At 39.3% G+C, this 15,099-nt stretch overlaps 1 protein-coding gene and 1 non-coding gene across 2 annotated transcripts in view; one reads left to right on the forward strand and one right to left on the reverse strand.

Annotated features, from left to right (window-relative positions):
- Window positions 1-15,099, reverse strand: part of Mosmo (modulator of smoothened) — a 57,326-nt gene that overhangs the window by 33,898 nt on the left and 8,329 nt on the right. The gene's annotated exons all lie outside the window — the stretch shown is intronic.
- LOC125417243 (small nucleolar RNA U13) lies at window positions 10,419-10,522 on the forward strand. The gene has a single exon (XR_007237091.1). It is a non-coding gene; the product is annotated as a small nucleolar RNA U13 (small nucleolar RNA).

Below are 15,099 nucleotides of genomic sequence, written 5' to 3' on the forward strand. Positions count from 1 at the left end.
TCTGTATTAAGTGGTTAATGAATATTTAACCACTTTTATTGGTTAATGAATAAAGTTGCTTTGGCCTACAGCAGGGCAGAATATAGCCAGACTGAAAAAGATGTAGGTGGAATCAAGAGATACCATGTAGTCGTCAAAGGAGACAGACACCCAGGAAATTTACCGGTAAACCACAAGCCTCATGGTAAAATACAAAATAATAAGAATGGGTTAATTTAAGATGTAAGAGTTAGTTAGGAATATGCTAGAGTCATTGGCCAAGCAGTGTTGTAATTAATATTATTAGTTTCTATGTGATTATTCAGGTCTGGGCGGCCAGGAAATGAACGAGCAGTCTTCACCTACATAAGAGTGACTGGAACCACACCGAAACAGGCCTGCTGCTCCCTGAACAGCCAGAGAATTACTACCCTACTCAGCAATATCACTGCTAGTTATATATGCATGAGAAATAAAAATCTCTGTTCATATGAAAATGTGTAATGGATACGAATTTTCATAACAGGATCATTATAATGGCCACAAAAGATGGAAATAACCCAACTATCCATCAACAACAAGGTACCAGTTAGAATAAGAAAACTATAGAATGTATCCATGAATAGCAATCAAGGGGAATTAAATTTTCATGTATGCTACTATATTGTCACTACCTGAAAATGTTATGCAAAATACCAATGATAAAAGAGCACATGATTCCCTTTCTATGAACTATACAAGGTAGAAAACAGAGAGTCAGAAAGTAGATTAAATAGCTTCCTAAGGCCGGGGTAGGTGGGGGTGATGACTAAGAGCTCTACAATCGGCTAAATCTAAACCGATGCTGGATGTGTATCTGTGACTACACCAACCAGAGAACACAAACCGTACATTGTAAGGTGTGGGTTGAAAGGCATACAAATGTATCTCAGGAAATCTCTTACAATAAAACCATGCCCTTCATGGTTCAGGGCCTGTATCCCTGTCCACTGTCACTGATGCCAGCCTTCATAGTGCAGTTCAGCAACACACAAGCTTCCTACATGAAAATGTAGTGGGGAGTGGAGAGGCCTCTACAGCCTTGCATGCATGTTTCCATCTACCCAGGACACTCAGGTCCCTTCTTTCTTAGGCCAACTCATACATGATCTTTAGATATTACTTTATTCAAGAATCTATATATAAATGTAGAAGCCAGGCATGGTGGCACATCCCTTTAATTCCAGTATTTGGGAGGCAGAGGCAGGTGGTGAGTTTGAAGCCAGCCTAGTCTACAGGGCAAGTTCCAGGACAGCCAGAGATACACAAATAAACACCATCTCAAAAAACAGAATCAAACCAAACCAAGCCAAACAACCAAAAAACCATTTACATGGGGCTGGAGAGACGGTTTAGTAGTTAAGAGCACTGAGTACACTTCCAGAGGACCCGGGTTCAATTCCCACATGGCAGCTCACAACTGCCTGTAACTCCAGTTCCAGGGATCTGTCACCCTCACACAGACATACACACAGGCAAAACACCAATGCACATATAATAAAATAAAATCAATCATTAAAAAAAAAACAACTTCAAAAATTTTCGTAATAACAACAATTAAAGAAAAAGAGGCCATGAATTTGGGAGGGTGGATATATGAAAAGGGTGGCAGGGAGGAGAGGTAAGAAATGATGCAACTATTTTAATTTAAAATAAATATACACATTTAACTTTTTAAAAGGAGGGGAAATTGTCATTTGTCTTGTAGTCGTTGCTAATCTTCCATGTCTCAGAGGCAATCAGTGAGCTTCCACAGCAAAGAGCACCTGGAGCTGTCTCAGTGCTTTCCTCAATGGCTTTCCAATGACCCGTTTAGTTGTGTGGATCACCCACTAGACTCAGCCTATTTTCTTGTGCCTGGGCCTACAGAAAGTAAATGACAAGTACTTTTTGAAGATTAGGATAAACCAATCATCTGTTTTGTGAACCTCTGCCATCTCATAATAAGGGTTAAAAAAAAAAAAGTCCCCTTCTAAGAAGAGTCACATAATACTGGAAATATTTAATGGTAAAGAAAAAAAGTACTGACACATAATTTAACTAACAAAATACATGAAGTAGTTAATGTTCAGATATGCTAAGCAAATTCTGAAATGGCAAAATAATGATCTGTCTTATGTGGATAAGCATTTTTCAGATATATCCATGTTTAAATTGACAGGAAAATAGAGATTTTTAAGTAAGTCTCTTATTTATTCTTTGACAATTTTATAACACGTATACAGTGTGTCTTATTAGGGTTTCTATTGCTGTTAAGAGACATGATGACCACTGCAACTCATAAAGGAAAACATTTAACTGGAGCTGGCTTACAGTTCAGGGTTTCGTCTATTATCATCATGGTATGAAGCACAATGAATGGCGGGTGCACTGGTAGACATGGTGCTAGAGAAGGAGCTGAGAGTTCTACGTCTGAATTGGCAGGCAGCTGGGAGAGGCAGGGCTTGGCTTGAGCATCTGAAACTGAGTCTCACAGTCAGTGAGTGACACGTGACACACAAGGCCATACCTACTTCAACAAGGCCATGCTTCCCAATAATGCCACTCCCTATGCCCTATGGGGGTCATTTTCATTCAAACCACCACACAATATATTTCGATCACTTCCACCTCCCCATTCCCACTCTCTTCCTACTTCTAATATATCCCTCCCCACTTTCATGTGTATCCCCACCAACCTCCCTGCCCATGTTTGTTGTGATCCAATGAGTCCAACTGATATTGCCTGTTGGAATGTGGACTGATCTTGTTGGTTTGACCTTGTGCAGGTGACCACAGCTGCAGTGAACTCCAGACTGCAACAGCTATATCATGCCCAAAAGACAGCAGAAAAATACAGCTTTGATTCTCAAATACTTCTTCATATTTGAATCTTATCCTGCAGTGATGCATGACAGGTTGTAAATATCTACTTACGGGAAGGTCTGTAAAATGAAGCCCAAGAGAATACTAGCTTGGTGCATTCTTACCAATGATGGATCAGGACAGTTAGTATAGATTCCATCTAGAGTCTGAAATAACATGTGATGGCCTTTGTATAGATTTTCGTCATGGTTAATGGACTTGAAAAGCATTTTGCCAGGAAAATTTCAGATTTTGGGCGTAGGATAGAAGCATGAGCTTATGGCAGAAGGAAGCTGAGGAAATCGTCTTTCTACACTATCAGTAGTTTTTGTGAAGATGCTCAGCAATTTGATAATTAAGAAACCCCCTTCCAGAGGACCAAACACCTGCCTAAAAGCCTCTGAAAAATGCAATAGCATATTTTCTTTTGAACAGATCTCAGTGTGTAGAGTTCCAGACCAGCTGATGCTAAATATCATATTTTGAAGTCTAAATTAATGGAAAAATAAAAGTTGAAAACAGAAGAGTTCTAAACAAAGGTAAAGCAGCTTTCCTTAAACCACAAACTAGCAATAATGCACAGGACATTAAGGTGAGCTGATTTCTCACCTCCAGGCAGGTGACAGGGCCAGTAGACTAAATGGCAACTCAAGCGAGGAGGAACTACAGGAACCCTCTTTCATCTTATGAATCATGCTTACATCTAACAGCTCAGAGAAAGCAAGCTTTCAGAATCAGAGGTATTTCAAATGTCAGGAATGTGCATTAAACAATTCGCCTTTGTGGCTTTTTAAAGCATGAACACTACAGAAGGGCGGAGAAGAAATGCTCTGGTGACGTGTGCTCACTCAAGTTCTCAGGGGAGGAAAGCTAACTGAAGGGTAAACGCAGAGCAAGAGCTGTGTGATCTATAGTTTTCTGAGAAGCAAAGTTTTTGAAACATCAAACTTAAAAGAAATACCACGAAGTAAATTATATATAGCAATTCCAAAAGCAGATTCAGTATGCTAATAGGTCAGTTAAAAAGGAAGCACTTGTTTCAGAAATAAGCTTAAAATAAACTTTGATTTTTTTTTGAGTATTCAATTGTGTGCTTCTGATGTTAAAAAACCCTTTCTCAATCCCAGAGTTTTTATCGATAATGGGGCTGCAATGATTACAACACATACACTAAAACTTCTACTGCATGCAACTAAATAATTACAATAAAAAGGCACATTTATAGTTATGTGTGCAGTAGTTATAGGATTTAATGCCATGTGGCCATAGTGGCCAAACTAATTCCAGCATTTTGAAGGAGAAGACAGGGGATCTCAGGAGCAAGATGGCTAGAGAGACTAGCTGTATAGGAGCTCTCAGGGTTCAGTTGAAACTCTGACTCAATGAATAGGGTGGACAGTGATTGAGAAAGACTTTCAACTTCAACTTCAGGTCTCCACACACATGTACAGGTACACAAACACATCTGTACACACATGAATACACATACATTTGCATGAAAATGTGTATAGTATCCACATGTTCCACCACCTAGGATTCAACCAGTCCCATATTGAAAACATTCAAGGGGTAAGGGAAGGGAACAAAACTACACCTACACTGAAGATACTAACAGTTTATATTTTTCCTTGCCATTAACCCCTAAAACATTACAATGCACAACCATTCACAGAGCTTTTTCACTGTATTATGCATCATAAATAATTGAGATGAAAAAGCAAACAGAAGGACAGTCTGGTTTATTAGCAGATAGTATTCAGTATTACATAACAGACTTGGGCATCATGGCAGTGGCTCCTGAACCCAATCATCCCTGGGCACTGAAGAATGAATGCATACATACATGTATATAAACGCTCAGTATAATGATTCTATTCTGGAAACTAGAAAACAAGAATGAAAAATTGCTGTGGGAATTCCTTTCTGCTAATAGTTTTTTGGATACCAGCCTTAGGGTAAGGTTTCTGTGTGAGAATATGATCTCTTATGAAGGAGAGGAGGGTCTCTTGCTCTCTTGGGAGGAGGAAACAGAAGCTTGTGCAGCTGTTCACATCTCTCTGGTAAAGCGGCGGGACACAGCAGCTTCCGCTTGTTTTGTGTTTTGTGAGTCTGTTTCCCTTTGAATTCCCATTTCCTTTTGTGTCCCATAATAAAGACAATTTGTAACTCTTGCATTATCTCTCACTTTAGAAAATCTGGATAGTTTAATTAAAAGTAAACATTTCTATTATCACTTAAAATATAATTTTGTTTTCTGGGTGAGAAACTATGTATTTCTTGAATTGGATGGTAGCACCTAGGAAAATAACAACTCACTGTGAATCTAGAAACGTGCAGGTATAATGACTTCAAAATGAAAACTGTATTCAGATGTTCTACTCAGGGTTATGGTTAACGAGCCACAATAAAGGCCCTGGAGATGATCTGTTGGCTTAGCCTGTCAATTATCTGCAAAGGACAGAGACATTTTCATACTGAGGCAGAGTTGCTGAAGGCAAGGACTAGGGCAAGAAACAAATTAGAGATTCAGTCTTCTTGGGATTGCACAATGGAGTAGGTGTTTAGCAGTTTTCTTTCTCACTTCTCAAATGGGATCTCAAGTGTTTCAGTTCAGAAAAAAAAAAAAACTAGTTCTGTCCTCAATTCTACCTTAAAACGCGAATACTGAAATGGTGCGGGAGAATTGTCTGTATTCTGTCAATCATGTATTTTAATAAAACGCTGATTGGTCAGGCAGGAAGTATAGGTGGGTCAATCAGACAGGAAGTAGAGGCGGGGCGATGAGAACAGATCCACCAACTGCATTCATTACCACTCTCTTCCTGTCTCTACATTGTCTCACACAAACAAATTATCAATAAATCAGTGTCTATGAGAATGCAGCTCCATCACATAAAATTACTTAGTTATTGGTATCAGATAGATCTGAAATTAAATGATCCTGGCACCAGTTAAAACTCAGGAAACTCGTTGCTGGTGAAGTAGAAGGAATGAGAATGTAGACCAAAACTGTTAGGTAATCTTAAATTTATCAACTGCTCTTTAATTTGAGAAGGCAGAGTTGTAAAAGGTGGGTACAGTTGCAGAGAATGAAATTCTTTTGTGGGAGGGTAGGGGCACAGGGTTTCTCTGTATATAGCCCTGGCTATCTTGGAACTCACTCTGTAGATGAGACTGAACTTGAACTCAGAAATCTGCACCTGCCTCTGCCTCCCAAGAGCTGGGATTAAAGGCTTGCGCCACCATGCCTTTAGAGAAGGTTCAAAACTGTGGTTCGAATGCTCCCAGTAAAGGAAGGGGAGTACTAAACAGACTAGGGTGCTGGGGCAGGACTCACCTGAAACAACGCCATAGATTCCTTCTCTGAGCATGGGCGGCTCTAGGAGGACTGCACCTACAGGGGGCAGTGTTTCTCTGAAATTCTTCTTGTCCTCAGGCTGTATCTCATTAAGGGAACACAACCAAAGTTCTCTGTCCAAACGCTACAGGTCACCTGAGCAGGTAACGAAAGGCTCTTGCTGCCAAGCGGGACAAGCTAGTCTGGTTCCCAGGACCCACGTGGTAGTGTAAGCAGAGGATGGATTCCCACAGCTGTGCTCTCTCTCACCACATGCACGCCACCCCCCCACACACAAATAACAGAAGAACTTGTAATTAAGTGTTTGTTGTTTTTATTTGGAGACAGGGTCTCTCTATGTAGCCCTGGCAGTCCTGAAATTCACTATGTAGACCAGGCTAGCCTTGTAATAAAGGTTTTTTGTAAGCTAAATGAATTAACTTTTTTCCTTAATAGTCATATTATCAATTTGGTATATATTTGTTACCCAATTTTAATTTGTATTTAGTATTAGAATTTACTTTTTGTATGTTTTTGAATATATGAAACATGTACATAATTATAATTCAAACAGAAAGAACTCCTAATTCACTAAAGTGGCGGCTCTGTTCTCATATAAGTGTGATGACATCTACACTTACAACATAAAAGTACACAGTATTTATAGTCAACTCTAAGACAGCTGCTTGTAGCTACTAAAAAGACTATAGCTATGGTGGCACACGCCTTTAATCCCAGAACTTAAGAGGCAGAGACAGGTGGATCTCTGTGAGTTCAAGGCCAGCCTGGTCTACAGAGTGAGTTCTAAGACAGTCAGAGCTGCATAGGGAAACCCAGTTTCAAAACCAAAACCAAAAAAAAAAAGTTCTTCAAGAGTTAGCCCCATAAATTTTGTATGTGTACACACTTGGAATCCTCAAACAGACCTTTGAGTTATGTTGCCCATGAACACATGCTAAGGAATGGCCCAGGCAGAATCTGAGCTCAAGCTCCAGATACCAGCTTTGTATGATGTAGGGAACTGAATTTCGGGGCCTTAAATTTTTTGGTCATAGTAAAAGGTTTCTGAAAACTCAATAAACGAAAATCAGACAACAACCCTGAGGTGTTTTCAGTCATGCTGGCTTGTGTTCTGCACCCTTGTTTCTAAACACATTAGCATTAAATGCTGTCTTTCCATGCAAAGCGAAGACCACTGGCTGAGATAACTCAGTTCAGGTTTGAGACTCCTCTATGTTGTGAACTGTGGTGTTTTTATTGTACACAGACATTTCTGAACATACAGAAAACAAAGACTTTCAGTGTTTTCCTGTTATCATTCTTCAGCAATTATCAAACTAAGTTATCTTTGGATTACATTATGTCAAAAATGTTTGATTTTAAAAACTGTTTGAGATGCTGACTTCAGTTTCATTAATGAAAAGTCATTAAATGAATTCTGGCTTGGGATTAGGACAGAATTGCCAAGCACTCCTGCAATGCAGAACCTTCATCTGCCATTTTGTACTGTGTATTATGTGAAGTAGCATTCTCAGCACTGACAATCATCAAACCAAATACTGATAACTGGAAAATGTCGATGACTCTCTATGCCTTACAGTGGCAAATATTCAGCCAAGATAGAATTCTCCATGCAAAGTAAGTATGTCCTTCTCATCAATATGTAAATTTGCCTTTGTCTTTGTTATACAGTAAAATTATATGTATACTAATTGGTTATTTTAAAAATAAATTTCTTGGGGATGGAAAGATAGCTTAGTGGTTGAATATGAGAGCATGGGTTTAGTTTCCAGCACACTTGTCTGGTAGCTCATAATTGCCTGTAACTCCAGCTTCAGGGGATGCCACACCCACTCCTGGTCTCTGTGGACACTGCACTCATGTGTGGACACACATATACACACATACACAATTAAAAACATAAATCTTAGAGTAAGTGTGACTAATTACAATTGAATGTTTAGTTGCACACTTCTTCCACAAGCCTACTATGATGCTTAATACTGTCCACTCGACAGGGTCTAGAACCACCTATGAGATAAATCTCAGGCATGTCTATAAGGAGTTTTAGAAAGGATTAATTGATGTCAGAAGACTCATCCTAAATGTGAGCGACACCATTCCAGGGGCAAAGGTCCTTGACTGAATAAAGAGAAGGGGAGCTACGAACCAATTCATCTGGCTCTGATGCAAATACAAAATAAAATAAAATAAAATTGAAAACATTTTGCAGATACAAAATGCTGCCTGCTTTTACCTTCCCTGCCATGACAGACTGACCCTCAAACTGTAGTCAAAACAAACCTCTCCTATCTTAAGCTGCATTTGTCAGGTATTTTGTTAAAGCAATGAGGAAAATTAACACATACATCTACATCCGTGGGTCCTGGTGCAATGGGGTTGCTATTGGAGTGTAAACATGAGCAATCTACCCTCCCTCAATCCCCAAATACAGGGTTTCGCTTTGAACCCCTAGCTGTCCTGGGCTGTGCAGTCCAGGGTAACTCTTACTTGTACTGCTCCTCCTTGCCTATGCTGGGACTACGGTGTGCTCTCCTATGCTTTTCCCTTGCATTCCTAGCTAACCATATACTTCTTGCTATAAATGGGTGTCACAGGACATAAAACTTCTATGGAGCAACCAAGAAATATGCATCCTTAGGAAAACCACTATATCATACTTTCCCATGATTAATACAATTTTCAAAGATACTAGATAAATGTGCCCTGAATCTCTTCTGTGTCTATGCATGTATGAATATTAGTCCAAAACCAATTGCATTAGTCAATAAATTCAATCAACATTTATTTAAAAAACCTCCTTCAAGTCCCATTGAAGTGACTGAAAATTCAGACAGACAGACAAATTAGAATGGGGAAAGGGCAAGAACTTGTCAGAAAAGCACACAGTTAATAAGTTTCTGGGATGTCTAAAAGAGAAGCAGACTAACAGAAAGGGAGCTACTGTCCCTGTATCAATATGGGCAAAAGATGGTCACTTTTATTACAGTAGTGAATGGATTCTCCAAAAACACCCAGCAAAACCACCAGGTCAGAAAAACAGCAGCTGAGTTCAGGAACAGGCTGTGCATCAAGTCAGTGGGAACTGAGCACTGAGAACAGCACTTCCCAACTGGGTATGAATTGCTTGAACAGTCAGGTTGGGAACTTGCTGCAACTGGCTCTTAAGAAAGAGGGCAGAGAACAGCGAGCCATGAAGGAGAATAAACACGCTATTATAGTTAACTCTGGGCTAAAAAGGGACAAAAGTATTGTCAACCACTTCCAGAGGCAAAAAATAAATAAAAGAAATAGCACAATGCACCTACCATCTCTGATAACAGGAATGTTAAATCTTAAGTGCAAGTTGTTTCATTTAAAGCAGACACTGTACACTGAGTACCACTGTGATTGTAAATGGTTATAGGTGGATATTAGAAATAGTCTTCTCAATTTCCCAGGGCGATCTGACATACAAGGAGGGCTTGACTTCTAGTCTAAAATCCATTGAAGTCTTTTCTAGAGTGGGGTTCTAAGAGGAGCCCATTCTATGGTCCACAGTGTCACTACAGGGCTGGAGAGACAGCTCAGTGAATAAGAGCATGCACTGCTTTTGCAGAGGGCTCAAGTTCAAATCTAGCACTCATGTTGGGTGGCTTATGATCATCACTAATTCTATTTCCAACAGGATCTAGTGCCTCTGCTCTTCACAAGCGCCTGCACTCATGTGCACATACGTATAATTAAAAATATTTTTTAAAATGAGTTTGTTAAGATGATTTCAAAGTCATCCTTGGTTATAGTGAGTCTAAAACCAAGCTGGGTTACAAAACCCTGTCTCTGCACACATTAAAAAAAAAACAAGTGTATGTGTATGGGGGGGAGTTAACTTGGAACAAAACAAAACAAAACAAAAACAAAAAACCTCAAGCTAGGCATAGTAGTGCACACCCTTAATTCCAGCACTTGGCAAAGGCAAGCAGATCTCTATGAGTTCAAGGCTATCCTGATCTACCTACCTAGTAAGTTCTAGAATAGCCAGAGCTACATAGTGAGACCCTGTTTGGAAAACAAAAACTGAGCCAAACCAAAACCTCAGTGAAATATATGCACAATGAGAACAAATGTTTCAAGCTCTGAAATCAAACCCGTAGATTAAAGAATAAACTGAAGACAAACAAGCTACTATCCCCTATTCTTTTTAAAATGCTAAATGTGGTTGCTTTTTTGGTTCATGAAAGTCAACACTGAGTGCTCATGCCACTGTGTGACATGTGACTCTTGCAAACCTTATTGGGAGGTTGGCACATTACCTTTCTGACATGAAAAAAAGGAAGAATTAAAACATTGCATTGTGTTTATTTACAGAAGTAAAGAGTGGAGTAGGAGGGCCTTTTGGGTATGTGTTGCTTTCATTGGTCAAATAAAGAAACTGCCTTGGCCTTTTGATAGGACAGCAGCTTAGATAGGCGGAGTAGACCGAACAGAATGCTGGGAGAAAGAAAGCAGAGTCAAGCAGACGCCATGGCTCTCCTCTCCAAGATGGACGCTGGTTAGACTCATGCCAGTAAGCCACAGTCAAGTGGTGATACACATTAATGGAGATGGGTTAAACGAATATGTAAGAGTTAGCCAATAAGAGGTTGGAACTAATGGGCCAGGAAGTGTTTAAATGAATACAGTTTCCGTGTAATTATGTTGGGTGTAAACTAGCCGGGAGCTGGGCCATGGCCCGCCGCTCTTTTTACTATAAAAGAGCTACAGGATGATCTTAAGAACTAGTTTAGGAATCTAACTAGTATTGATCAAGGTAACCGATCAACCTCTATAGTATAATTAATATATATATATATATATATATATATATATTTCATCTTATATTGTTTTAAAGTTGTGAATGATATAGGGTAGCTATACTTTATTTTTAAAATGAAAACCAACTGGTGCATCAAAAAATTAGTCTATGAATACATAACTACTGAATAACTTGATATATATGCATATATATCATATATATACATGAACAGTCCTCTCTCCTGAATCCCAGCCTCTTTCCCCTTGGGCATTCTTACCCTTCCTTCATACAGAACACATCTAAAACAAACTCCTCACTCAACCACTGCACTCTGCACACACCTACTCCTACTCTTCAACTCTGGTTCAAAACCTTTGTGTCAACCATGACACTTCCTTTTATCCTGCCACCTGCAATCTTAGGCTGAACACTACCTAATATACAGAGAATAACACATCATATCCCCTTTCTCAAAGAACTTTTTAAAAATTCTGTATTGTAATAGCTGGGTATGGTGGCTCACATCTGAAATCCCAGCACTAGGCAAGCTGAAGAAGGAAAATTATATTAAGTTCAAGTCCAGCTTGTAACTTACATGGCTACTGTTTAAGACCTTGTCTCAAAAGAAACCAAAGCAAAAAAACAAAACAAGAAAAATCTATCTATCTATCTATCTATCTATCTATCTATCTACCTACCTACCTATCTATACATACATACATACATACATATATTGAAAGAAACACATGAATCTATCTACACACACACACACACACACACACACACATATTGCAAGAAACACACAAATAATCACAACACAGGCATGGCACCTCAAGAAATGTGCAAGTTGTTAAGGTGAAATCACATAGGCTTTATAGAGAAGCCAGTTGAAGATGCTTGCCAGATGGGCAGGATGCAGATAAAATAGTGATCATAATGAATATGAGGGCTTTGCAGGCTGAGAAAATGTAAGTAAAATATCTGAGATAAGAAGAGAGCTGCGCTTGGAACATAGTAATGAAGTGATGTTAGAATACAGAGCTCTTTAAGAAGAAAATGGGACCAAGGACTGAGGAGAGAGGGGAGCCACACTCATAACTGCCAAGTGCCTTTTGTTTTATTTGTGGTGTCTTGATGGAGGAGGGTTATCTGTCTATTGTGTTATTTTCATTGGTCAATAAAGAGACTGCCTTGGCCCCTTGATAGGACAGAAAATTAGGTAGGCGGAGTAAACAGAACAGAATGCTGGGAAGAGGGCTATGAGGCAGATGCCATGGAGCCAGCCACCAGGTCAGACATGCTGAATCTTTCCCGGTAAACCACACCTCGTGGTGTGATACAGATTAATAGAAATGGGTTAATATCAAGATATGAGAGTTAGTCAGTAACTAACTCTCTAGAGATAATGGGCCAGGCAGTGCTTAAATGAATACAATTTGTGTGTTGTTATTTCTGGGACTAAGCTAGCCGTGCGGGAGCCGGGTGAGGCGAAAAGCAGGCCTGCCTGCAGCTCCTTACTACAGTGTCTGTCCAAGTACACATGCAGTGGTTAAAGGCTAGGATCAGCTCTGTAGGCAAAACCCATAACTCTTTCATCTCTCTGCATGGTGAAAATAGTACTTATATAAGGATATTGTGAGGATTAAATTAGTTAACACAGATAAAGCCTGGAACAGTATCTGTCACAAAGTGCTATGCTAAGTATTTACTATGATTATACTTGTACTCTGAAAAGATAAAATTAGCAGCAATGTACAGAAATTTCTTTGCTGTACCTCCTTTACCCATGCAGTTCCACCTTCAAGGGGAAGTACTGCAGAAGACCTCCTGATTATTTAAATACACATTATTAAATGTGTCACCTGTTATGTTCAAAACCTACTTCCTTTTCAATCATCTGGACCATCTGGACTATTTTATCTTTGCGGAGTACAGGTACTTCAAGGATAATTTTTTTTATGTGCTTAAATATAATCCTTCCGAATAGAAGGTGGAGCTAGCTTGGCAGTTGAAAGTACCTGTTGTTCATGCAGAAGACTGGGTTCAATTCTCAGCATCACCTAGTGGCTCATAACACTCTGTAACTCTTAGTTCCACTGTATCTGGAGTTGTCTTCTGACCTCAGTAGACACTAGCCATGTAAGTGGTATACATATAAAGATGTAAGCAAGAAACATTCATATATATCAAATAAATAAATCAAAAAATTCAGGGCTGGAAAGATAGATCAGTGATTAAGAAGAGCACTGGTTGCTTTTTGAGAAGATCTGATTTGATTCTCAGTTTCTACATGGCAGCCTACAGCCATATGTAACTTCTAGTTCCAGGGAATCAACACCCTCTTCAGGTCTCCATAAGCACCAGACTCACAGAAAGTACATCAATATACAAGCAGGCAAAACACCATACACATAAAATAAATGAAATCATTTTTAAATTTAAAAATTCTCCTGAGTATTCAATACAAGCTCCTTTTGAACCAAAGCACTTCTGTATCTTTTGTTGTGAGAATGGAAATAAGTCCAATGATTGAGGGAATACCTGTGGGAACAGCAAGGAACATTCGTAGTAAGATAAAGATTTGCTTTATTAAAATGATGAAAATTAATAAAGAAAATAGTCACATTTTGCATCACCTACAAGGGGCTTGAGACTCCCCATTGCAAGTTAGTGAACTGATTAATGTAAGTGACCTGAACATGGTCTATTTTTAAAGAGAACTTCTATCATCATAGGTGAAAGCTGACCCCATGAGGCTACAAAGTAAACAGTATCTTGCAAACAAAAAACCGAAACAAAGTGCTCTTCCCTTTTCTTACATGAGTCATCCAACAGCACTTTCCTTTGCTCCTGTTTAATCTCCAGCTATAGGATAAGGGCCTTAGCTGAGCAGATCTATATTAAAAGTCAGCAGCTGCCTTTCTGCTCAATATATACAGCAGCAAGTGTCAAAATGCCAAATGTGACATTTTATTTATAGCTGACTCACATAAAGAATCACATTAAAAAGTGCAGCACGTTTCTAATTAAAAATAAGTCAATTAAAGGAGTAATTCAAAGAGATGTCTACCTCAAAACTGAACTGTGGTCATACACTGAAACATATGGAAGTAAATCATACATGCTGGCTGGTGCATGCTCACAGACATATGTACACACAGATACAGTCTCTTCTGTCAATTCTGGAGCAGTCAGTCTCAGAGGGACATCATAATTCTCCTTGCTCTATGAAAAGCTGGCAAGTACTCAGTGTAACTTACAGTTAACAACAAAGCACACAGCAAGGCCAGTATTAGGGACATTACTGAGGAGTGACTCCTAGTCAGGTACTTCTTTATTAGACTATGGTGTAAACATGAAACTACCCTAATTTGCTGTTACAAAGTAGAATGGCTTCTGTAATTACTAAACTTTTTAGGGGCTAGTTGCTTAGCAGGACAAGGAAAATCTAGAAAGTACTTAAGAACCAACCAAACAAAAAACCTCAGTAGCACCAGTTTGAAAGAAAACATTCTGATAACCAAAGCATTATAAGCAGGTAAAGCTGTGAGTATAAACTGACACCTCCATGCATGAGTATGAACTGATACCTCCATGCATGACTATGAACTGACACCTCCATGCACGAGTATGAACTGACACCTCCATGCACGACTATGAACTGACACCTCCATGCATGACTATGAACTGACACCTCCATGCTGCCAATGTGTGGCATGAGCTCCTGGGGAAGAGATGGGAGGGCATAAGTTCAGTCTATAAAAACCCACAGGTTACTTAAGTTCTGATTTATGATGCAATAACAATTTCCACAGACAGCAGCATTTCACTATGTACCCAATGTCCCCCATAATGTTATATATGATGCCCACTGGCTAAGTATATGCAGTGAAGCGTGGGGAAAATAAACTCACATGAGTATTACAAAAGCTGTGGACAACCAAAAGAAATACTCAAAGAGCTATCTCAGCCAGAGTCATGGCCACACTTGTAATTCAGCACCTGGAAGGTCATCCTCAGACTGGAATACATGAAACCCTTTTTTAAAAACAAAATCCTGTAATCCATCTAAAAATATAACATGGCTAATATACTGACAATGGGA

The sequence above is a fragment of the Myodes glareolus genome, chromosome 7, assembly GCF_982192425.1.
Source record: "Myodes glareolus chromosome 7, mMyoGla1.1, whole genome shotgun sequence".
Lineage (NCBI taxonomy): Eukaryota > Metazoa > Chordata > Mammalia > Rodentia > Cricetidae > Myodes > Myodes glareolus.